Source organism: Phoxinus phoxinus (assembly GCF_949152265.1).
Source record: "Phoxinus phoxinus genome assembly, chromosome: 9".
NCBI classification, from domain to species: domain Eukaryota; kingdom Metazoa; phylum Chordata; class Actinopteri; order Cypriniformes; family Leuciscidae; genus Phoxinus; species Phoxinus phoxinus.
The window spans coordinates 10531332-10553095 of record NC_136884.1 but is presented as its reverse complement, the minus strand read 5'-3'; the positions used below and the strand labels follow the sequence as shown (position 1 = coordinate 10553095).

Sequence of the window (21764 nt, the reverse complement as noted above, 5' to 3'; positions counted from 1 at the left end):
AGTGTTTACATTTGTGCATAAATTGAATGTGCATGTGTGATATATTTTTCAATAAATAGACCCAGACCAAAAAGAATCATGTAATCACATGTCTGTGAATGTGTAAAAGAAGGTCTTATCTAGCTGAGCAAAAGCTGCTGATGTTTACTAAAAGTCAAGCGGTGATGCCTCACCTTTAATCCCTCTAAATATAGGGACACCTGTGACATCATCTTAGTCTCTACCATTTTCTCTCCCTCCCTCCTTCCCTCTTGCATGCGTAAAGGCACATTATCTTATCTCCTCAGTGATGTATCCTCCGGGATTCATCTTCTGAAGTGATGCAATAGCACAAGGATTTAACAGTCTGCTAGTCACGGAGCTATCAGTGCCTGCCATGCAGGGACACAGGGTTAGTTATTAGCCGCTGACTGCATGAACAAACCTCGTTTTTTACCGTTTGCTTATTTGTTTCTCAGCAAGGGTTCTGATTTGGTCAATTGGTAGTGTAAAAAAAAAAACATTCAGTGGGGGATATGAAAAACAACAAATGGGTCCCATGAGGTGTTACGGCATTAAGCTCTACCGGGTTTCAAGATGGCGTGTTGAGAAGACCTTGGCTGAGATTACAAAAACTGCAGTGCTAATAGAATGTCATTAAATAGACCATAAACCTTTCAAAACAAGTGTATAATAAGCTATTACACAATAGCGCAGGACTTGTTAGTTTGACCAGATGGAACTGTTTTTCCATTACAGACCTTAGGTGGTGCTCCCAGGCTTCTGCTAATTTGAGACATGGTTTGAAACGTTTTGAGCGGAAAATATTGGGAGTAAGTGCAGCCGCTCATAAAAACCTCCCAACTACTGTATCAGCAGCACACGCCTCACGGTCCGCTAGAGAGTAAGAGAGAGGGAGGGAAGTACGAACAACAAAGGCAGAGTTTTTGCATCTAGAAATAGCTAAAAGCTTTTTTTAACTCTTATATTTACTGTTTTTTATGAGCATATTTACTAGAATAAGTTTAGTAGACAGACCATGTTTTTTGTTGGATAGGAATCTTGATGTTTTAAAACTTATTTGTGCAATAATGACAGATACAAACCGGTATTAACATATTTTTAAGGCTGTCAACATTAATTTAGTATATAAAATTAAAGTAATTAAAAAATAGCACTTTAAATTAGGCCCTATATTCGTAAAAAAAAGAAAACATCCTACCATCTGTTTTTGTCTCGACATGCCGTCATCTAACAATTAATCAATAGTGCAGAAGATACTCAAGAACATGTCTGCTTTTGTCATATTGACAAACTCAAATGCAAAATTGATTCTGTAGGCCAGTGATAGACTTTTGATCAATTATATTGACCTTAAACAATACATATATTGACTTCTAAATACAGTTCTTGTGTCTGTTAAATGTTTTAATTGGGATCCAAATTGTGGTGTTAAATTATATGGGAGTATCTTTAGCAAAAGTTAATATATGAGTCATTGATTTTTATTATGACAGTTCCTCCTATCCAAATGTGTCACACATGCATTGATTTGACATATCTGTGTGGTTTCTTATTAATGAAATGTCATTGTGTTTTACAGCTGAAATCTAAAGTAGAATCTGAAATGTTGCTCTTCCTGCCTCCAGCGCTGACACTGTCTATTCTTCTCTTTCCTTTTTTCCTTTAGACACACACACACACACACACACACACACACACACACACACACACACCTCTCTTTCTTTTTGTCTCGGAGTGCTCTGTCTGCCTGTCTCATTGCCTCAGGATTCAATACCTTTCATGCCTCCCCTTGGATCATTCACGCACACACCTTCCTCTTTTCAGCAGCACTTTTCTACAGGAATGTTACATCAACATCGCCAGGGCAACGGCTGGCTGAGCAGGACTCCTGTGAATTGAACACAGTGATGATATCAGGCATCCACTGTTCCCAGATCAGTTAGGGGCATGTCCTGCACCTGCACAGCCGAAGTGTACACCCAGTAAATGTTATTATTAAAAGTCTGCCAAATGATTATGTTTGGGCTGAAATCTGAATACTGTTTGGTATATATATGAATTAGAAACAAAACCTTTTTTTTATCAATATTGTTAAATGATGCAAGTGAATTTGGGCATCGAAATATTATAGTGTACAGTAATGAATATTTATTTTGAGAAGTGCATTTAAGATTACATTTTTAAAGTTTTAATAAATTATAGTGCTTTTAAACATTAACGTATACTGAGCATAAGATGTCAACACAGGCTAATGTAAAAGAAAATGGGGAAAATGAGCATGCAGTTACATTTCCAAAACCGTCCAATGACAATTAAGTTATATATATAAAAAAATATATATATAAAAAAAAATATATATATATATATATATATATATATAAAGATTTCTATTCCAAATAAATGCTCTTTCTATTTATAAAATAATCCTGAAAAAATATGTTTGTTTCCACAAAAATATTAAGCCACATATGTTTCTTGAGCAACAAATCATCATATTAGAATTATTTCTAAAGGATCATGTGACACTGAAGACTGAAGTAATGATGATGAAAATTCAGCTTTGTGATCACATGAATACATTAAATTTTATATATTTGATCAAATGAATGCTTGGTGAGCGTAAGCAACTTTTTTCATAAACATAAATCATCTTACTTACCCCAAACTTTTGAACGACAGTGTAAATTCTGATGTTCTATATGCATATTAGCACAACACACAGAAAGTTTACATTGGCTGCGTTACGTATTGCGTCTGTAATGTGCATTACCACTTCAATATTTTGTGCTTTGTGTATATTTCATCTAAACTATAGTCTCACAATCATTATAATGTTTTCAAGACAACCATCACATGAGTCTTGACTTGGTCTGCTTAAGTGGTTGTCAGAAATCCACACATTAACAAAGAGGAGAAAAGCATGTGAAACACAATAGCACAGAAAAATATAATTAATTCCAACATGAATTAAATCAAGTCTGACTTGCAATAACACAGCCGTTTCTTTGTCAATTTGACATCAATTCTCCAAAACCAAACCCAGTGTGAATGTAGCTTAAGCTGCTCCAACAGTTGTTTTTTATCTTTAATATTGTTCAATGAGTTTATTGCATGGATCTCACTCGCTCTCTCAGAGAAACCTTGTTCACTCTGTCATTGACACTGACACCCACAAGCTCTGACGGAGCTAGCAGTGATTTTCACTCCTCGGTGTCTCTGAATCTCTCACTAATGCTTGCAAATATGCACCAGGGCTCCTGCATAGCATGTGAACCCATTGTGAATTCAGAGCGGCGCATTGTTCCACGTTCATGGGTCTCTATCAGTCTGCATTAATGCTGCACAAAACGCTGTGTGGGCGACTTGTCTGATTCTACTTTATGCAGATGACAGTTATTAACTCAACTGTGACTTTTGGACACTAGTGTTAGTTATAATCAGCTCCAGCTGTTTGTCATTTGTGTGTTGGTTTTCTGGGTGTGCCCTGTTGAGAAGTGTGTGTGTGTGTGTTTGTATCTATTTTAGGAGTGTTTTGCACCCTACCAAGCAAGGTCTGTCTCAATACACACACATATTCACATAGACTGCCAATCATTCATTTACATATCACCAATAATGGTGTGTTTGTTGCCTCACGCGTTCACACTCCGCTCTTCTCTTTCTTCACAGCAGGTGCACGCATGTACACTCGCATGCACACAGGTGGTATATGTCGGCTGTCTTCCATGCTGGGTTTGAGACTGTTGCAATTCATGCCCTGCATTGACTCCTCTCGCCCTGTGGGGTTTGGTTTTTATTAATATCTCAGACGCCGTATGTTTTCAGTTTGAGGGCTTGTTTAATTTTAATGAGCCTCGGGCATGTGTCTCTTAGTTATTTATAAAATGTTTTGTGCTCACAGGCATCACAAACACAGCGCCGAACCCCATATCGCTTTTCCTGCTTCTTTCTCGCTCCCTCCTTCACTTGCGTTTAAAGAGGAAGGAGATTGAGCATCCTATGCCGTTTTTTGTTGACTCTTTAGGTTATGAATTATTTAAATTCAGCTAATATTCTTACAAATAAGACAACTAAAGGCAAAAATGCAATGCAATGCAAAAAAAAGCATTTAGTAACACTTCATTTCGATAGTCTTTAGACATTCTACTAACTAACTAACTAACTATACAGTAAGTAACTTTGCAACTATCAAATATCTCTCATTAGAGTATAAGTAGACTGGTTGGGGTTAGGGTGAGTAGAAATAGGTTGACATCAGTGTTGGGTGTGTTACTCTAAAAAAGTAATGATTAGCTGATTACATCTTCAACAGTGTAATTAGATTACTGTACTAATTACTCTCTCTCTAGAAAGTATTGCATTACTTATTACTAACTACTTTCTACATCTTTGACCAGTTGAACAATACAAGATTGACATGAAACTGCTCTTTTAATTCTTTCAAATAAGCAATATAAAATTGCATAAATTATTCTTGAGCCTTCTTGAGAAGGTTACATTAAAACATATAGGCTAATATTAGACAATAAATGTTAATGTTAAATCCACTGACATTTACTTGATATAAAATTGCATACGGCAATTATACTTCTTTTAGAGAATGTATGAAGGGGGAAACTAGATGATGGATGGATGGATGGATGGATGGATGGATGGATGGATGGATGGATGGATGGATGGATGGATGGATGGATGGATGGATGGATAGATGGATAGATAGATGGATAGATAGATAGATAGATAGATAGATAGATAGATAGATAGATAGATAGATATTAAACAATGCATTGTAAAAATAACCATGTGAGTGAATAAAAATAGGAATAACAGGGTAGCAAGGGTAAAAGGAAAAATAGTTTGTTCCAAAGATGTGACAATCATATCAAGGATTATGGACTCAGGGCCAAAGAAACAGGACGGTGAACCCTGGGTTTTATTAGAACATTCCGTTCTGCTCTGTGCTACGCTTCGCTGAGACTGCTGATCATATACTAAAGTGTGTGATATTAAAATAATGCCTGTGTGCTTAAAGTATGTTCCATCTCTCTGTCTGCAGGTCTGTGTGGAAGAGATGACTGCACTGTAATATGATCAAATTAGATATGGCTCATGATGGTCAAATAATGGTCTCTGACCCTTCAGCTGTCAGTCTCAGATACTTCAGATTTATCACCCATGTCTGATGGATGCACTGTGTATTTTGCTGATAAGGGCATATTCTGTATATATGAATGACATATGTAGGGTTGTGGAGATTGATTAATGTTGAAATGCCCAATATGATGAAAGAAGAGAATTCATCTGTGCTATTAAGACCTTAACTTATCTGTCAAATCTCATGAATCAAAAATCCAAATCAAATTGTGTCTCCTTGGTGATGACAAACATTATATCAGTGGTTATCAGCTGGTTTTGCTTTGTACATAGATTTTACATTGGACAGCATGGCCCAAAGGTAAACAAAAATACCCTTAAAATAAAAAAAAAGTTAATCAAAAATGTATATGCCCAACTATATGCAAAATTATTAACATATACATTGAGTGTTCTAAATATTTTAGCAGCCATAATTGATCATTCAAATAATTTATTTAAATATATATGTATCTGAATAAAATAATGCTTGCCAACAATATGCAAAATTATTAATATATAGTTTTGGTGTTGTGTTTCTAAGTGTTTTGGCAGCCAAATATTTATTTGAATAATACCATGAAATATGACTAGCAATAAGCAAAATTGTTTATATATAGTTTGAGTGTTTGGTTTCTAAATGTTTTGGCAGCCATTATCATTTTAAATATAATAATTGACCATGAAATGCATATGCTGCAAAATATAGTTTTAATAAAAGACCACTTCATTTCTAGCTAACAGTTGAGCTACAGTTTTGGGTCCCGACTCTTACCTTTTATAGTCTGCTGCTCCAGTATCCCAAAATGCAGCTGGAGTTTAATTTGAAGCCACTTAGCTCAAGGGAATTGGCCAGCCAGAGCGTCGTCTCTCAACAATCGCTGTCATAGGTCAAATGTGCAATCACAGAGACCTTGCCCTTGTCATAACCAAACAAATTGATTTGGGATGTGCACACACTGGCCTAGGGAATCGTGGGTAATAGTAAGATATTCATTTTTGTCGTCCATCAGTAATCTGTCCCTCAGTGTCCCACAGTTATGTTGCATCTAGTGTAGAAGCAAAGGAATGGGTCCTGTGACACATAAGGTGACTGCGACATCTCATTTGACCATGACAGCTGAGAAATTTTGTTTTGAAATTAAATTTGTAAGAAAAAAGGAGCTTTATTCCCACAGTTGAGGTTTGATGGATGGGGCAGAGGTGGGCAATCTCTTAACACTAAATGGATCTCCAGTATCAATTTCCCCAGGGTGACACAGTTAACTCATCAGCGTACGCAAGTCTTGATTGCATTTTGGGAGCAGGATTTGCCACAGGGGAAGCACGGGATGGGAACACGTTCTCTGCGGGACCCGAGCGAGGGCCATTATAGCAGTACTTGTCATTTCGAGAGCAACAAGTCAGCATGTTGTGCCTATGATGAGTTACTCTGGGACTGGTATATGGTAGGTGCAATAAAGAGGAAAGAGACGCATGCAGCATGGTCGCCCCATGCACCAAGCAGACACGCCACTGAGTTGAGCAGACAGGATGTATCCTCCTCTGACCTTTCTCTTAATCTCCCCCCTCCATCTTCATGTCTCTCCATCGTACCACCCCTCTCTCCTCTCCCGGCTGATCCACTGCGCTGCTGTGTTTGAAGTCGGACATCAGAAGCCTTGAAAGCTTTTCCCATCCTGTATTGTTCATTTATTCATTCTTTTGTTTTTCATTATGCATTCACTCCTGCATGTGTCACCGAAGTGTCCAAACGGCTTTGTGTAAACACACCCCCACATACACAGTCATGCAGGGTACACTGTCACAAAAAATTAAGGAGCAACTAACTAACTTTTCCAGTAACAAGCTACTTTATCAGCTTGTAGAGTAGTGCAACCAAACAGTGAACCAAATCGTTTTAAAATCAGAGCTGAAGGAATAATCAAAGATCCTCTAATATTCCTCTCAAATCTGGCTAATTTATTCGATTGAATTGGTTCTTCCTTTCGAATGTGGCACTGCAATGTCTCGTTCATTCTATTGAATCAGTTCATCCAAGTCATCTCTCTAGAAATCTGATTCATTTTTGTGAATCAGTTCTAAACAGCTTTCTCTTTCATATGTGATGGAATCTTTGATTCATTCTAGTGAATCAGTTCATACTAAATTAACCACTCTCTCTCATAGTAATAGAAAGTCTGATTCATTCTATAGTGAATCAATTGGTTCTAAACAGCTCTCTTTCGTAAGTTGTGTTTGAAATTGATTCTTTCTAGTTCGAAATTTCATTTAATAAACAGATTCACAAAAAATTATTCACCATTTTAAGTATGTGTTTTGTTTTCAACTGTTATGCAAATTTTAAGTTTTAGTTTATTACTGTTAGCTATGTTTGAGCTTGTAGCGTAGCTAACTACTTCTTCAAATTATGGTTAGCTAGCTTCTAAGTTACACTTCCAAAGTAGCTTCCCCAACACTGCCTTTAAGATACAAATGAGTTGACAAAGTACAAAGGTCTTCCGTATTGCCCTAGTAACAAGCTGTTGTACCCCTAACGGTTACCCTTTGCACATTTTATCTGACAGACGAGACTGAACAGATGTTCTTGCCATCTGGCTATGGTTTCTGTTCATCCAAAGGAAGTTTGCAGGAGTCGTAATTCTAAACGCCAAGACTCATATCATCACCTAAACCAAGATAGATGATAAATCATTTATTTAGTCCCTACACTACTGTCTCGAACGCTCCACGTCCTCCTTGCCCCAGCTGCGCTCAGGACTCGATGCCTAAAATCAATGGGTGTTTTTTGAGGTGTGAAGGTTTTAATTAATTAGATGGAGCTGGTGAAGGGGACGGGCGGCTTTACCTGCTGGGCTGCGAGAGTCCTGCCGTGTGGGTCCGCTGCATTCCAAACACCTGTGTCTCTGAAGATAAAATTTGGTGGGAACACTTACAGTAAGTGTTTTTCCATTGTTTAAAGGGAACACCTGGGACACTCGTCTCTTTCCATCAAAAAGTAAACATCCCCTCGCGCTCTAGACAGATGTACAAAACTCTGGCTGTGTTATCAGCATTAGGCCAAAGTATCTGGCTACCGGAGCAAATTAAGAGTGGTCCTTAAAATATGGAGATGTGGCCTTGCACTAGTTTGCATCATGAGTCTTATAACTTGAGTGTTCTTCCACTGCTCCTTGCCAGGCCCCGGAAAGATGAAACAAATATGCTTTTTCCAAATTAGGGCGGTCATTTCCTTTTCTTTATAAATTATAGCTGCCTCCGTTTCCTGTTTTTTGGTTTCTTGGACCTTAGGTTATTTTTTTTTTCTCTCTCTCTCTCTCTCTCTCTCTCTGAAGTTGAGAAGAGAGGAGGCCATAGAGTTTTTCTATCCCACCTTATCCTCAGGTTACTCACCATTCTCATTCATTATTTGTAGACTGTTTTATTATGAATGACCAGGTACAATGCACACGGCTGCCGAAGCCACCGTCACACCTGCCTCATAGAACTCTGACCCAAATAGAGATGCAAACAACCGGACTCCATATCACAAATGGAGATGACCATTACAGCTTGATTGAAGTGGATGGACCTTGGTGAAACAGAGTGGACATTTACTCGTTGCCTACTGTCGTTATAAATGTGTATAATGAACCTGATCACTTTCCTTATCCTTTATAAGACAATATTTGCTGATTTTACACAGTGTAATGCATATTTAACTATACAATAACTGCACACTTTTAGGGATAGTTCACCCAAAATTTGTAATTCTGTCATCATTGTCTCACCCCCTCATGTCCAAATCTATGACTGCCTTTCTTCTGTGAACACAAAAAAAGATATTTAAAATAAAAATTTGTCAATTGGGGTTTAAAGGGGTCATGAACTGCATTGTTTTATTATTTTATCATGTTTTCTGAGGTGCAATTATATTGTAAGTAAGATTTTGACATAATTTATTTTTCTTCAAAATTTAGAAATAAAAGGCTATTTTCTCCTCTGATTTTCTCCCTCTGATTTGAACGCTCTGTTTTAAGGGGCGTATCTGCTATGAGACTTCAGTGTAAACACCCACTGCTGTGATTGGCTAACAGCTTTGCATATGAAATAAGTATTACATGTGAAACTCTGCCGAAAACTTTTACTATGTCTTTACTATAGATCTACTCCCGTGGCATAATACATTGCAGCGATGAGCATTGTGACAGACATGTCTGTTGAGCGAATGAATGTAGTGATTTCGTCATTTCAACTTGATTTCTGCACTCTCAAGAATGCTTTCATCAACAGTGTAAACACGATGTAGATAAGAGATTAATTGTGCAGTGTCATTGATTATAACAGGAGTTTTGGTGAGAGTCCAGAACTCAGTCACTGATAAACCCGCGCTGTGTGATTGACAGCTCCAGTGATTATAAAGGGAGGGTTCTTTGATTGCTTTCTCTATATAATTTAATCGCAATTTAAAATAACAGATTGTTTTATGCTACTAGAAACTATGTGAAGTTGACTGTAGTCACTGGCTTCATTTACTGACGCATAAATGGAAATAAACTATTTTGAGACATAGAATGTCTGACTGTACATGAATCATTACATATAATGCCTAATCTTTCTGATAAGTAACACGTTATTCAAATTTTGTGGCATTACTGTTGGGTCCATACCTTACAGTAAAAGTCTGTTTGTAGAGCATGCACCGAAATTGCGACTGATTTGTTCTGTACAGTGAAATGCACCAAACAAACAATGCTCTACTGAGGCATTCACATAGTTGAAAATAAATAACTACTTTTTAACATTATGATCCTTTGGAAGATAATGATATTTTTAGTCCAGTGATCCCGTATCTCTCTTCTCATCTCACTAACTATTGATTTCTTTCTGCAGAGACGGGTTTTCATCGCACTATTATGTCATAACGAGTCATTTTCAGAGCTTGGTTTTAATAAAAGCTGTTTTTCGACCAACGAGGAACTTTTGAGTTCTGAAACTTGAAGTTTATAGTACAATGATCTCTTAATTGTCAAAAGATCAAGGAAAATGTTATTTCTCAATTCATGACCCCTTTAATGTGTTTTTGACCCAGGTGACTTTCAATGAATCAACAAAAACGGTTGAGAAACATTTCTTTATAATGTATTATTCGTTTGTGTTCGACAGATGAAACAAAGTCATACTAATTTAGAATGACCTTACATTTAATGTGATAGTTCACCCATAAAATGAAAATGATTTTACCTTACTAACCCTTGGTAAACAATTACAGGTATATTTTTGGGTGAACCATCCCTTTAAATGTAATGTTGAGCGTTCCTGCAGTTTAACTAAAACGTGGTTCTAGCAACAATTACGTTTACCAGGTAATACTAGAGAAAGAACTACGGTTCCCAGCATGCACTACAACACAAATAAATTATGCAGACTACTGTTTTATTGTTCATTTTGTTATTTACACTGATAGTGAGGCAGTTGTTGACCATTTAATGTTGTTTACTACAGTTTCATCTTTGTATGCGGTAGAACTGAGTGCGTATTTGCTGCCAAATTTTGTGTTTCAGTTCATATATTTCAGGCATCATCCACAGATATTCCTTTAAAATCAATGGGAATGCTTTTTAAGGTATTATGCACCTCCTCTTTCCATCTATATTCACAACCGATGATATGCATATATGTGAATTTTATTTATTAGTATATTCTGGCAATTAAATTGGGTGGTCTGCCTTCAATCTGGGCGTCCCAGTGCCACCCTGGCCCTTATGTGTCCTCAGCTTCTATCTTGTACACTGCGTTATATCAGGTGTGACAGCACCATGTGGAGAAAAAACAGGTTTGTCTTCTTTACAACAAACACAGGGAGAACACAGCCATCAAATGCTCCAGATGATTAGCAGCACTCGCCTTTCTTCCAAACATTCGTCAAGATTTCTGCCCTTATTTAGCTGTCTGCTCAAACCGTTTCTCCAGGGAAAGCTCTGGGGAGTGTAGTTTTTGTCGTCTTTCCACTAAGTTTGACAGGCTAGAGGTTCTTGTTTGACAGGAGGATGTAAACGACCGTTAGATTCCAGCTGGCCTGCATCACACAGCCAGACGATCAACAGACCGGGCTCAGACTCTGGCATCGGGAGCTAGTTTCGGCCTGCACCGTTTACACTCGCCGTCGCCATGACCAGGCAACATTACGACTTCTGGGGGTGATGGAAGAACGTGTCAGCTGGTGTGGTGAAGCACAATTTGTCTTCATCATGTACATAGACGCTGCTACTGGGTTGAATGACCTGTTACTGTTAACATCTGCTTCCAAAATATACAGTTTACTGCTAAGGCTAATTCACATCACTCAAATCTTTCCAGCTTAAAGATTTTTTTTTTTTAACATGACCTTTCACTTGCACAGCAACCAAAATAAGCTTGACTTATGGTGTTTTACAACACCTTAATCTACTCCATGATGCTTCAGCGACTACTCAGACATGAACGGAAATACAGAAATAAAGTTCCAGATATTCACTTTCTAAAAAAGTCCCCCAAGTCCAAAAAGGCTGGTTTATTTGAAAGCTGTGGTGATAAATGGATATTAACGGAACATATCCCCAACCCGTAACTTTTCATTCTGATGTTAAACTTAAAATCTTTTCCCCTCTCTCACTGAAATGTGTTTAACCTGGTTCAGGGTTTGGCAGTGACTTTCCAAACAGGGATGTGATATTTTCCTTCACTGTACAGAACAAAGAGTGGCCTGTCTTAATGCTTTTACACCTTCTGTATGCATGTCTCCCAGGGGGTTTAGGCTTTTGAAGCATCTGGATACAGCCAGCAAACCTTCTGGAAGTATTCTTAGAAGAAGCAAGTTTTAGTTGACTTCTAATAATATAATTAATATAATATAATATAATACAATATAATATAATATAATATAATTCTTTGTTTGTTTTATTTCTTTCTTTAGTGGTATGGGTTGGAATTCAAATATTTATTTATTTATTTTTTGCCAAAGAGTATTTTTTTATTTAGGTTAAACTTTGGGAAAATTAGTTATTTATTTTATATATTTATGTATTATAATATATATATTTTGTAATTTTTATAGCTATATGTTAGAGAAAAAAAGTTTAATTTCTTTGAACATCAATGAAGACTATAACTTTAACAATATAACTATAATTTAAAGTTAGGATTATAACTTCATGAAATTATGACTCTCTTTTTGTGTGTACTCATTAAGGGAGTGGAAACAATCTAGTTTAACAAGAAAAGATGCCATGTAAATAATGGACAGTGATTTCACATTCCCCACATGCTGGCCATGCCAAACAAACGGGCATTTACAGCAGAACCAGTGGGGCGGCTTTACCAATCACCTCTGGCAGCCTCTGTCTGGTTTGGGGCCATCAAGTATTCACCAGAATTAACCATCCTCACAATCCTATTTTCCATGAAAAAAATATGCTTTCCAACAATAACTGAGCACTGCTTATGATTATTAAACAGAACCTCAATCTGAAGATAAAAACACTCATGCTCTACTCTACTGCACTTGAACACAGTATAGGCCTACAAACAAAATGAAGAGTTCAAAAGTACCGGTATGTAAATAGTATATGTAAATAAAGGAATTGGTATATGTAGCTAAAAAAAGAGGGCTTTTGCAATGGAAAAAATCTCATTAGCTTTATGTACACTCACAGAGTCCGGGTAGCTCCGCCCACCATGAATTGTCATTGGTCTACAATCATGCTGCACTTATACTAAAGGATGACAGTCTGATTGACAGTTTCTTTGTCTGATGTGAATCTACACTGTTCTTCATCACAAGAAATCACAATGGCACTGCAGAGTGCTGATATGTTGAGGGCTGGCGTGATTATAGTGTGAATTCAGACAGGGAATAATTCAAGCTCCAGTTGACTGCACTCGCTCCTTTGTTGTAGAATCATTGATCCCTCCTCTGCCTCTGTCTGAGCTTCGACTGGCCCATGCGATCACAAGAGGAAAGAAGCTTCAACAATACGCCTTTTGATTCACGGTGCCAAAATTCAAATATTAATTTAAATTCTGAGGATGAACGAATCAGAGAAATTTTTTCAAATGTATCGTTTCAAAGTACAGCCCATCATTTTGCTGCACTAGTAGTCACTTTGCTTGTTCCAGTGGTCAGAGGTAGGAACATTTCAGCTCTTAAAATGGTTGTGGTAGTTTGAGCGCAGCACCATTTTTCATTTCACTTTCCACTTTCTCCCTGCTCTGTTTATGGGTTAACCACACGCTCACTCATTCATTCAGCACAGAACAGATGCTGCTGTAGCCACCGTGTGTGGCATGTGTGTGTGTTGAGCACATGCCTACACATTGGAGATAGCTGAGTCAAAAAATGCAGCAAATCCATCGATTTCAATGGGGAGGGTGCTTCAAAAAAGTATAACAAAAGAGATTCAGAAAGTAACGGTCCCTTATACGACCAGAACACAACAGCCAATCAGAAACTTTTTGATGTTTGATATACAGAATTGTGGACCAATGAGATTTCAGAGTGTGCGGGGCTCACAACACTACAGAAATATAAACTAAACGAGTCATGTTTTCAACAAGAAAGATATCTAATTTGGATATCTTTATCTAAAATCTTTATCTAACATCCAATTAATCTCTCACCCTCTTTTATCATCTATCTCCATCTTTGTCTCTTCCTCTCCCATATAATGCTCTTAGTTCAGGACCAATACCTGTTACAGATAAGGGGGCATGTGCATGTGTGTGTGTGTGTTACTGGACTTCAGGATGTGAAGGCCCACTGTATTACCCCGTTTCCTCTTCCTCTCTTCTCCCTCTTGCCTCACAACAGGTAGTCCATGGGAAAAGGAAGAGAGTGAGACGAAAGGGCGCCTATTTCCCATAAGAGTGGCTCCAATTCTCAACAATCCAGCATAACCAGCTCAGGTCAGTCGAGGGTTTGCTTTATTAATGTTGTGACACTGGAGTAAATGATGGCTGATTGGTCACTTGGTTTGTAGCCTGGCGCTCTAATAAATCAAGGTGAAAATGACACATAAATACATCTGTTTCAACCAATTTGGTAATATAGACACTGCCATCCTACAGATTGCTCTCCATTTGAACACCAATACAGGCTGTAAGGCCTTAATATCAGTATGATAGTAATTGTTCTATAAACTCACTATTTGGATGTTGATTTATAAGATGTGTAGTGTTGCACACAGAATGTGTTTTTTTTTGTATTCCACTGAGCTGCTTTTACATTGTTTTTCCTATGTACATTTGCACCTTTAAACGTTGGATTCGCTTCTTTTGGAGCATCCCATGCATGACTTAAAATGAGGCGCACAAGTTAAAAGAAGTTACATTTTTAACCAAAAATCTACGTTTTCCCATTACACTGTTCGTCTTACACCTTTTCACACACACCAAAAAAAGTGTTCTGTGGGAATGACCCTTTATGGAGTATTCCGAGTTCAAAAGTTAGGCTAAATTGTGGCATACCACAGAGAATAATTAAGTATTTTTCAAAGATAGCAAAATCTTTACAGTGAGGGATTTACAATGGAAGTGAATGGGGACAATCAAAAAATGTTACAATAGAATAGCCACAAAACATTAACAATATGCATGTTAACATTCTTTTACTGTTCAGAGTAAATATTTTCTACAAATTGCTCCTAATCACTTCCATTGTAAGGGCCTTGCCATAACCCTGATGTTTGCTCTTTTCAAAGAATGAGAGATGAGAAACAATATTTTGAGCTACAAATTCTGTCGACTAAACTTATTGAACCCGGAATATTCCACCCTCACTGTGTGTATAAGTGTCCATGGTGGTTCATTGACCTTCTTGAAGAGAAGGTCTTCTGCTTCCATTACACAACATACACAAACACACTCAAACACTAAGTGTAAATATCTTTACATGGAAATGGTTTGGTTTGGAACTGGAGGATGTTGGGGCAGGAGAGGCACTTCTGTAGCCCTCAGAGTGAGGGATGTCCTCTCACACACATGCACATATACACACTGGGCACTTGAGGTGAATTATTGTTCGCAAGTGGAAACTTGGCCCCCCGGCCCGGCTGCCGGTCCAGTGCTGACTAAGAGCACTGTCTGTGTTTTTGCCCCCCTCCCCTCTCTCTCTCTCACACACACACACACACACACGGAGTGTACAGCTGTAGTCTTTCTCCACTGGGCCATTCACCTCTGAGTTCCTGCTGTAAATTCCACTGGAAACTGGAAACACAAACATGCCCCTGCCCAAAGCAGACTAACATCTTTCTTGCGGTCAAATTTTTGAACGTTACACTTTAACATATCCCAAAACCCCGCCCTGGCTGCCGTTACACTCAATGAAGCATCATCAGACTACATTTTGTGTGTTTTGCGGGACGCATTTTGTGCAAACGCTATTTCTACTCTCTCATGGAAAATAACTGTCGCTCTGACAGTGAGGGGAGTTTATTGTTGACTTAATTAAGGAGTCTTACACCACACAAACCCCATATTCACCCCCATGTAGTATTTCTGAGAAGAGACAATTATTGTAATTACAGCTGTCTGATGACATGTTTGGTATAATGAATGTTTCTCATTAAGTTTCTCTAACCCCAAACAACCTGCCCCAATAGAAACCCATGCCTGTTTGGCATACTGCAGCAATAGCAGCGTCTGATAGCGGTAACCCCATGTTTATAGGATTTAAGAATGTTTGAAATGTAATAGCACGTCTTGCCACTAAACATTGCTTTTAGTTACATATCTTCTGGTATTTTATTATACAGCGGCCCCAAAAAAGTGTTTGGGCACTTAAAAATCCATGAATTTTATTTCATTAAATAGGTTATCAACCAGAGTGACGTTTAATATAAAGAAAGGTAGCATAGGAATTATTTTCAGGCAAATATAAAACAGCAAAACAGTAGATATGCTCAATATGCTTCAATATGCTCAATATGCTTCCCTGATGCTCACCGTGGTTGCATTTATTTGATTAAAAATACAGCAAAAACAGTAATATTTTTTATTTAAATATATTTTAAAATGTAATCTATTCGATGACAAAGCTGAATTTTCAGCAACCTGTCTTCAGTGTCACATGATCCTTCAGAAATCATTGTAATATGCTGATTTGGTGCTCAAGAAACTTTTTGTTCATATTATCAAAAGTTGGAAAAGTTGTTCTACTTTTAAATTTTTTGTGTAAACCATGAAACAAATGTTACCTGATTATTTGATGAATAGAATATTGAAAAGAACAGCATTTATAACAATGTAAATGTCTTTACTTTTACTTTAAAAACAATTTAATGCATCCTTGCTGAATAATATTAAATATATAAAATATATAAATAAAGTATTACATTAAAAAAGAAACCTTACTGAACTTAAACAAAGTATTTGGACACTTTCTGGTGTCAAACATATCTGGAACATGTTCACACAGTGTTTATTCTGCTAGGATGCATCTGTGTGAAATTGAAGGAAACTAAATCTCACCTTAGGACAGTTAAAAGTACCAGCAAAAATGGCTCAGAAAAGTCAAATTTGTTCTGAGAAATTGTATTGATCTTAAGTTTGGCTGAAGCGTCCAAAAACCTTTTGAGGCCACTATGTTGTTCTAATGCTAAATATAGTCTGACTTCTGTCTTTTCTCCCTGCTTTTTCTGTCTTTTTTGTGTCCCAACAGAATGAAGGAAGTTCTGTGCTGACATTGTGGAAAAAGCTGTAGTAAGAGCCAGAATGCCGGAGAAGGGAGATTGATAACCAGAGGAAGTAATAATAGCGTGTGTGTCCTGACTGATAGGGTACTGGACCCTCTTGTGCAAGTCTGCTATAATGAGCCATTTCCACTGTCATCTTCTTCCACATTGATTTGAGTCAGCTGACATTCCATGACACATCTTTTGTCATTTTTTGCATGTTTCGGCAGTGACACCTGTAAGTCCTATGACAACATCATCGCCTGCCCTGAGGAGTTTTTCCTCTCAGAAGTATTTTTGACCCAAGAATGCTTTGTTTTTTCACTCTGAACCGCTTGTTAAGCAAACAATCTTATCTTAGATCTTGATATGAAAGCAAGACCGCCACCAACTTCCCTCTTCTGACATCACTGTATGTGTGGCCTACTGTCCAGCAAGGTCATACATTCAAATATTCGTTGTAGTTTATATTCAGTCAATTCACAATACAGTCCATTGTGCATTTTTTATCTGAAATGATATCCTGAAACCCAAAACTTTGACACTGTGGGTTATAGGTGAATGGCCGCACATATGAATCTGTGTGTGAGAATATGATTAAGAATTAAAAAAGGCGGCTTCACTTGCGGGATCTGTGCGCTGCTGGGACATCTGCTCAAGGGCCAGGCATCAGTGTGCGCCGGCTCCACATAAAAATCTCAGAAGTGGAAACTGGATCAAATAAAAATAGGATTCATGTCCTCTACTTCAGAGGTTTTGGAAGCCTGAAAGGAAACTTGTTTGTCAGCCTCTTGTGGCTCAGCAAGGGCTATATGTTACTTTTAGATGAAAATATGGTGCAAACCGAAATGGTCTGGCCTAATGGATCGACTGGTTCCTCCAGAGATTCCTACAGCAAACATATGCATCACATGCTCCACATTTACAAGCTGCTTGCACAAAAGCTGAGCAATCAATGCACTCACTGACACCTCCCCTCCCCACGCTATCTGATTGAACATTAGCAAACCTTTGAGCCTTGCTTAACGCGAGTTAAAAGGTCTTACAAAGTTGAAGTTTTGCCATACATCAAAACCCAATGCTCTACAGGATTGAAGATGGTCTTGTGCAGTTATGTCCTTCTTGTTAATGATAAAACCATCATTAGGTGAAAGGATCTTGTCAATGGCACCCAGCACAAACGCTCATCAACTGTGCTGGTTTCCACCCCAGGTTGAGCAGAGGTGATTGTAAAACCAGGTCTTTGGGTTTCCAGAGAGTTATTGCTATTGGATGGAAGCAAGTCTACACAGTCTATATATATTAGGGTAAAAAAAACATCATACCTCATCATAGAGTTGAATACCTGAATCATAACATCATAACAATCTACATACTAAGGTAAGCTCTATGTATGCATGTATTTAACATTTACTAATTAAAATGTATTATAAATATAATATAGATAGATAGACACGGACATATATGTGTTGTTCATCATTTGCAAGTCACTTTGAATACATGGCCACATGAAATGTCAGTAGAGCGGTTACAAAAGAAAAAGAAAAAAAACAGAACGAAGATGGTAATGTGGCTTCTTTTGAGGCCTTCATGGGGAAACCCACAACACATTTGGCATCATCTTTCAAGTAGACCATGATCAACAAATGCCAACAATGGTTGTCATGACAGCGGAGGTTGTAAAGAAACAACCACAAGAAGCACATGGGGATTTTGTTAGGTGTGGAAAGAAAAAGTATTCTGGTAACATTGTTCCTTTCAGGAATAACTTTTTCAACATAATTTCAGGCTTAGTTTAAGAACATTTTGAACTGAGCTAATATTGGTGTATTTTTTATAGTCTGGAATCTGGATCCTTTTACACGTAAGTGACAGAGCATTCACGTGTATAGTTGAAATAAAGTGAGGCGCTGCTTTATAAAAATGAAACATCTTACATATTTTATCACATTCTTAATAGATAAGATTTGACGGTTACATTGAAAGTCTTGCAGCACTCCACCTCAGGAACAGGAAATGCCATCTGTATATCACAGTGAAGAGGAAGCTGTGGTATCTGCATGTAAAATGAGAAATAGCTAACTTTTTTTTTATTTCTTTTTTTGTGTGTGTGTGTTACCTAACCGATTTCCATTCGCCTCTGGTACAGGTAGTCCCTGACATGAGAACTTGGTATATTTTATAACAAAGGTTCACAAACAGAAATGCTCCGGGCTTGTACTGCAGTTTTAAAGGAAGATGCCAGAATGGCTGCTAAACTAAGTGCTTCAGTGGACATGAGTTTGATGAAAATGCAGAGAGAAAAAATGCTGGTCATGCAAGTTCACTCTATTAGCATCAGAAAGAAAAAACACAGGATTGCACAATATTTTTTTTGCACAATCTGTCTGGTTGGTTATCTATTTCAATGAAGAGACTCAACGTGATCATTCAAATGACCCATATTGATATGTTAACCAAGTTAAACCAACTGACAAATGTTTAATGCATATTGTTGGTAAAGAAGGTGAGCGAGGATCAAGGCTACAGAATTCATCAATCCGGTTCAGATCAGCGAGAGTAATGAGTTTCTGCGCACTGCGAATCAAACAAGACCAGAATCGTGGAGAGAGAGAACGGGCGACGTCATGGAAAGAATGACGTCAGGTTTAATTAGCCTCCGGGGAAGACTCGTCCGTGACAGTGGGCGGGGCTAAACCACGCCAGCACGTGCTGAAGCGTGCCGTTTATTAGGTTAAAATAAACAACAACGCGGAACAAGTTATTTTACATTCAACCGGTCTCAGGAACATCTTTATAAATTGTGTTAATGCACGCGGACGCTGAGCAGAGGGTGCGCCCAATGTGATTGACATATCGTCTCAGCCAATGAGGATCATCCTGAATGTCAGTGCCCGTCCTCCTGACGTGCATCACATGTCTCAGGCTACGCGAGGCTGTGGGAGGGATTTCTCTGCAGATTGGAAGAGCTAGATAGACGGCAGAGTGAGTCTGAGGGAGACCGAGAGAGTGAGGGGGATCTCTGAGGCACCGTTCGGAGAGCTTTGTGAGTGTAATTTCACCATTTCTCGCATGCATGCTTGTTGTTTTACTGCATTTGAAATGCACCAATTTTTTTGCTTCCTCTTTGCCGATTGTCTACATCCACCCTGCTTTCCCTTAGCCTGCGTTATTATCAGCTAGCCAAATTGGCTAGGCAACTCCTGCTAGTAGGTAGCAGGCAGAGAAAGGGGCAAGAAGGCAACCAGGCTGCTGTGCATTTTTAACCCACGCCTGCCTATTGTCACTGCAGGGGAGGGGGTGTGTGGAAAATCAATGAGGTTTTAATATATCACACCATGTTGAGATGTTGGACTGATGTGTAGTGCACGCTGGAAAGTTGCTTTTGACGTGAAGCTTCTGAAATGTGTTCGACTGCGCGCGCCGCGTTTCTACAGATTCGATCATGCGATAAAGAGTGTATTTTCGAAATACTCAAATGTATAATTCGGAGTTTTAACGTGATTTAAAATGTATAGATTGGAGATTGTACATTTTGTGTTGTGTTTTTTTTTTACTCGTTATCCAAGACCGGGTGACCATGCTATTTTAACCGCAGTACAGTCGTTTAAAAGCCCTCAAATAAAAGACTCGCGTTTTTACCGTTACAGAGCCCTTGACTGTCATTCGGTCCCTGCTATAAGAATGCTAACTCACTAGAAAGTACAGTCTCTATGATTTTATGCGACGATTTCTCCAGTTCGCTCCACTGAAATGGTGTGTCAAACGAGCCAACTTGATAAGCGACCGTCTCTGTCCGTCGGTGGCTTGTGACTTTAGCCAGCTGGGGGTATTTTTAGGGTTTTACCCAAAAATGACCGTTTGAATTGTGACTGGAAGTTGGAGACCCCTTCAGTTTCGGGGAAAGATAATGTTGGTCTGGTGATTAAAACAGTGCACCCTTTTTGACAGTATGACTTGGGTTGAGAGCGCTAGCAAGCCAAATGCGAGGACGCCTCAGCTGTCAACTTGCCTTTCCAACCATTAACGTTACCTGCTTGTCAGTTATCGCATTTCACTGTGTTTTACAACAATTTGCGTTTAACCAACGTTAAAATGCGATTTGACTCAAAAATGGCAAATGGGTCATCATTTACTCACCACTATGTTGTTCCAAAACCGTGTGACTTTCGTGTTAAGAGATGTTAGTCAGAATGACAGCCGCAGCCACCATTCACTTTCATTGTGTGGAAAAATGCATGGGTCATCGGTTATTTAATTAAGAAAGTAAGGTGTGTAACAAACATCATTAGAGTGAGTAAATTATTTTTTTTCTTTATTTTTGGGGGAACTGTCCCTTTAAGCTTGGTGCAATCGTGTCAACAGTTGTAGTATACAGCCTTAATTCCTCCTGTCATGTGTGACTGGGCATGGAGACTGGAACAAGCGCTGTGCGACACGTCAAATTTGCTAGGATCGTATTTGAAGGAGCAGATGTGCAAAACACAATGTACCCAATCTAATCGGCTGACTTATTGCGTCTACTGTCTGCCTAATGTGTTGAGATTGAATATGGCACCTAGAATTTCTAGATAGACCCCGGTGTGCGTTTAAATAGCGTGTCAGGTCTGTTGCTTCATGACGTTCATCATTCGCTGCCTTGTTGCTTCTTTTGCTTAAGCTTTTGCTGCCCATGATAATGCCTCGCTGTTTGACAGCAATGCTGAATTTGACCTTGAGTCTACAGTGTATATTCAGCTTTCTCTAACTCAAATCGTAAGGGTGTATTTTTGCACTTTTTTTGGTCTTCTACACAAATGATTTATGTGTAGTGTGTACGCTGACCTTTGATATGTGTAGATCACTACTTAGGAAATTGAGATTTAAATGTGTTTGTGGTGAGCATATTAAGTCATTGTAATAACAACAGTTACCGGTGCATAATAGAGACAAATTTGA

The 21764-nt window shown here is 38.3% G+C and overlaps 1 protein-coding gene across 5 annotated transcripts in view; it reads left to right on the top strand.

Moving 5' to 3' along the window:
• The first annotated feature begins 19443 nt into the window (after positions 1 to 19443).
• The window catches only part of atp2b1a (ATPase plasma membrane Ca2+ transporting 1a), a 34972-nt gene continuing 32651 nt past the window's right edge, over positions 19444 to 21764 (top strand). For all 5 annotated transcript variants that reach the window (XR_013799172.1, XM_079624460.1, XM_079624459.1 and 2 more), the window contains exon 1: positions 19444 to 19872. The gene's annotated coding sequence lies outside the window, so the exon portion shown is untranslated. The remainder of the gene's footprint in view (positions 19873 to 21764) is intronic.